The sequence below is a fragment of the Hibiscus syriacus genome, unplaced genomic scaffold (genome assembly GCF_006381635.1).
Source record: "Hibiscus syriacus cultivar Baekdansim isolate YM2019G1 unplaced genomic scaffold, ASM638163v2 tig00003523_pilon, whole genome shotgun sequence".
In the NCBI taxonomy this organism is placed as follows: domain Eukaryota; kingdom Viridiplantae; phylum Streptophyta; class Magnoliopsida; order Malvales; family Malvaceae; genus Hibiscus; species Hibiscus syriacus.
The window spans coordinates 23,701-29,224 of NW_024061977.1; positions in this window are offsets into that span (position 1 = coordinate 23,701).

The following is a 5,524-nucleotide window of genomic DNA, read 5'->3' on the forward strand; positions in this document are numbered from 1 at the left end:
TGTTGTTGATCAATGGCTTATAAGCTTGTTTAAATACACCTTGAATCACTTCTGAATGTTGGGGATCATTAATGAAGTTATTGGAGCCGTTTAAGTGTGAAAACAATTAATATTTCTGCTTGGAGCGTGGGGGAATCGGTACCCCCTCCTGGGGAATCGGTTCCCTAAGTGTAAAATTCAAATATTCGACGGTTGAAAAGTGGGGGGAATCAATACCCCTTGGGGGGAATAGATTCCCTCCGAGCATACTGGAATTTCTCGGAGCAAAACCATTCAGGGGGGAATCGGTTCCCTCTGGACATTCTGGAATTTTTGGCTTTGAAACGGTTCGAAATACTTTGTAAAATTGTTTTGAAATTATTTTAAGATTAAAGCTTAATTTTACACTTTAGTAAGGATTTAAAATGAACTTTGAAATACTTTGAGTAATATTTTGATATTCGATTTAATTTATCGAATATGCTTAGAAAAATCATTTTCAAAATTAAAATTCTTTTAATTTAATTTGTTTTATCGAAACATCAAAATATTTTCAACACATCCCCAATAACAGATAAACCATCTTGAACTATCAAGTTTAAGATGTGTGCACAACATCTCATATGAAATAACTCGCCTCTTAAAATCAACGAGTTCAAAGACAACTTGTCTAATAATAAATGAATCACCAGATCATTTGTGCTACAATTATCAACTGTAACTGTTGATATTTTTCTATCAATGTTCCAATCACATAGAGATTCATACAACACATCAGCAAGAACTTCAGCAATATGAGGACAAGTCACGTATATAAACCTAGTAAATAAGTAATTAGAATCAATTTAGTTCTTATATTTAGTACCTAGCTAGCAAAGGTAAGTTTAAAGTACCTCATTATTCGGCTTTGCATCTCCCAGTTATCATCGATCAAATGCGATGTGATTGACATGAAACCTTTTTTATTACTTGATGTCCACATATTTGTCGTAATGGCAATCTTGATTCGATTCTTCTCCAATAGAATGAAATAAATACAACATACAAATTAGAAACCAAATAAATACAAGATACAAATTAGAAACCGATTAAACAAATAAACATACCGCATTGTTTTTTCTTTCTCGAAGTCATAAATCTTGAGAATATCATTTTTAAGGTATTCCTAGATGGAACCTTAAATAAAGGTTGAAGACCAACCATAAACTTTCGAAACCCATGATGTTCCACTATTACAAGTGGATATTCATGCACTATTACCATTTCTGCAAGATATTTTCTTGATTTTTCGGGGTCAAAATTTAAGCATGGTAGATTTGTTTGTCCATCTGTTGTTTTTTGCACCATCCTAATCACTTGTTGACGTATATCTCTACAAGTTCGCCTTGGACAACTCTTGAAATAATCATGCAAGTGTCGTGTCCCATTCTTACTATTTTCTCCTAATTTTTTCTTGCAATAACGACACTCTGCCTTATTCTCACCGTTAACATTCACCTTCTCAAAGTGATTCCATATAACTGGAGTAAGTTTTTACTTTCTACTATTTGTACCAACATTGCTATCATCGATTTGTGTTTGTTCTTCTTCTATGGGTGAAATGGATAGGCCTTGGTTATTTGGCATCGGAGATGATTGAGTCATGTTATTTCTTTTAGCTTGTGATTGTGCTTGTGCCCGTGCATTAGAATTATCATCTATAGATCGTTGACCTTCCATTATTGCTATGAAACAACCTTCATTAAGAAAAGTATCTATTAATGATCAGAAATGGTATTAGCATTTAGCAGGTGATTTTTAAGGTTTGAAGTAATAATAATTAGATATTAATGTTCTCAACTATCATACAAAAATGGACTTAAGAATGGATTTGCACTTGCTATAAAATCACCTCGATTCTAAGAATAATAACTTGATACTTGATAGTAACAATAATAGCAGATCCATAATTCCATATATTAACCAAGTCACATTTTCAAACACTAATTTCACATTTATCAAACTTGAAACAAGATTGAAGACCATTTAATTAGTAACTATTTTTCCTAAAATGCATCAGTTTGTAAACAAGATTGAAGACCATTTATCAAACTTGAAACACTAATTTCACATTTATCATCCAGGTACATCCCATCCAGAAGTAGAAATATAAAAGAAACTAAAAATACCCACTACCAAATTAACTGACAAACAAAAACAATACTAAGGAATTAAAAAACGGATAGATAGCAGCATATATAAAAGTACAGGTTTCATAAACTTGCACCCAAATGGGTGTTGTACTGCAAGCATAAGATGTTGTACTCCATGTATACACATTGAACTGAATGCATAGGAGAGTTGTACCACAACTATAAGGTGTTGTACTTTAGATTTTCTCAAAATCCATACTGTTGCCCAATAATTTTATATACATAGGAAGAAGATGCTAGTAAACATAAAATGCAAGACCATTAAAATTGATTACAGAAGCTACTACCATGAGTAAAAGAACAAGATTGCAACCGTAAAATTGATTACAGACCATTAAAATTGGTTTAGTAAAGCTACTACCAACACATGCTAGTAAACATAAGGATACAAGACTAACCTTAAATACAATCGGATGGGAAGTGACGAGGGAAGGCCGGAACTCGGAAGGGGAAGATCGGCCATAGAAGTCACTAGGGAAGGGGAAGATCGGCCGGCGAAGTGGCGAGGGAAAGGAAGATCGGCAGGTGAAGTGAAGTCACCAGCAGCGGAGCAGGGAAGGTCAAGATCGGCGAAGCAAGACTTGAGAGCAACCGCAGGGAAAGTGACGAATATGTCAAGATGTGTTCTCCTAAATCCTAATCTCCTTTATACATTTTTTAATTTAAATTAAATTTATTAATATTATATATATATATATTATTATTTTTGATATTTATCGGACCGAGTATCGGGCTAGTTATTTGGGTAATCGGGGCGGGGATTACCAAACATGTCCCCGTCCCCATTTAAAAAATTCGACTTTCCCCATCCCCGAACCCGACCCGTTTAATTCAGTTTTCGGTTTTCCCCGACGGGTTCGGTTTTTTTGCCATCCCTAACGATACAAGGGTAATTAGGGGGCATATAGGTCACAGTTGATTTTTATACCGAGTCTGAAACTTGTATGATTTTAATTATGTTGTGATATATGAATGGTTTTCTGAACTTATATTTTAATTATAAATTGTTTTATGATTTTACGCGTTTTAATAGAAATTTTATTTTTTCCTGGATTTTTAATGTGGGTCGCTCCGGTGGCCTTAATGTAACACCTCGGATCGGATCGAGTCACTTGCATCGGTCTGAGGGTGTTACAAAATCAATATCTATCGAATATATAAAATCTTTACAGGGGTCGAGACCCCTTTGAACCCCAACAGAGTTATGTCTCCGGCTTACCACTTGAACCAACTTCGTTGATAAATTTGATATTTTTAACATGTGTTTTCTCTTTTTCCAAAACTTTATTACTTCAAAATTTGTAAAAATGAAAATGTGAATATAAGGAAGAATAAATATCAATGTTCTTTCTTTTAAATGGAAGAATAGCATCTTTAGAGATATTAGAAGGTAGTAAATGGTTATATAATTTTGGATGAATTATATGTTAATGAGCGAATTTATAAAATTTCAGGAAAGTCAAAAATATATTATTAATAAAAAATACAAAAAATATCTAAAATACATGAAAAAAATAATTTTTGAAGGAAACAACTTCCCTCGCTCTCTCTCTCTTTCGGTTCATCCCTATATAGAATTGTAAGTTAAATATTTGTTATATGATGAATGTATTTTCGATTTTATTATTTTTATCGATATTATAAATATAATATTAATCATTGAAAATGAAAAGAATCGAAATCATATTCATATTGACAAGTTGAAAGGAAGTTAAGTACTTTTTCCCATGTACTAATGTTGAAAATGATCCTCAAATAAAGCACTAGCAAGTAGGATAAGGCATATGTACTTTTGAAACATCAGATTTAAAGTACATATTTTTGCCTAAGCTAAATTACTTTTGTCCGTCAACATAATACGGCTGATAAATGGGAAATTATATGTACAATACAATAACAAGATTGTGGGGATTTGTTTTATATAAAAAAATGGTGAAAATAAAAAACATGGTTATTTATAAAACTAGAAAGAGTTATCATGTCTTAAAGCAATCATGTTTTAGATGCTATATTACATGTTTCATTCACATATTAGCTGTCATTGTTTATAATTTAGTCGTGAAAAAAAGAGAGAATATCATCTTTAGTGATGGAACTTGGTGATAGAATTTGAGAGAGACCAACTCTAAATTTTTAAAAATGAAGAGGTTTAAATTAAAATTTTTAAAAATTTTGAAGGGTTCAGTTTACGTTTATTTCTAAAAAAAATTAGGGTTTAACTAAAATTTTTGAAATATTGAGAGGTTTAATGAGAATTTTTTTAAAAATTATGGGAGGGGTTTATTTAAGAACATTAAAAAAATTAAAGTTTAATCTGAATTTCTAAAAATTTTGAAAGAGCCAAATTAATTTGTTTTAAATTTTAAAGGTCTAAATTATAATTTTTTAAAATTTTGGGGGCCATGACCCCATTAATCCCTCTTATGTTCCGCCACTAATCATTTTCTCAAAAATCATATCTAATAAAATATGTGATATTACTATTTTTAAATTTCAATATTTTCTCTTTTCTTTTCAAGTAAGATTAATACTCAAATCTACCTTTAAGTAGTGATTATGGATGGTCATAAATTGGATCAGGTTGAATTTTTAGCCCATACGAACCCAACTCGAGTATAACATCCTTTCACCCATTATCTGAATCGACTTGAGTTTAGAGAAGTTCCTTTCAACCTGAAATCTAATATAATTTTTACGGTAAAAACTCATACTTGAACATAATTTTTATTTTTATTAGATAAAATTATGTCTAAATATATAAATATCAATCACACTGTTCTTCCGAGTCATATATTTTCCATCATAAACTCAAATTCGACTCGATCTTATCCTTTAAAAAATCTAACTCATTTCGAACTCGATTTTTTAATAAAAAGTCTCGATCCTATATTTGGAAAAGTGGGTTCATTTATACGAGGCAAAGCTTCTCATGCAAATATATTCCAATCCCACGTGCCAGCAAACTGTCTAGGGATTCTTCTTCAATACTTTAGTGAAAAGGCACAAGGCATTGATGTTAGATTCTCCCAAACTGCATAATGCATATATGATTTTCCAAGAATTAATGAGAAGACAATATACAAGGGAATTCAAATTTTTACTTTTATTTGCTTTAAAACAAAACTCAACTCTTTTATTCTTACATTGATTTTTAATGTATGTTTCTGATACGAGTATGTTCAACTCTTTTTCGAGATTTTCATGAATTAAAAAGTTCTTAAAAAATAATTACTTATATCTCGATATCGGTATGCATTAATTAAATTTGAGTGTCAAATACAAATATTTCAGAAAAAAATAACAAGTCGAGTGAAACTTCTTGGCCTGCATGATTACATAGTGCCCATATTTTC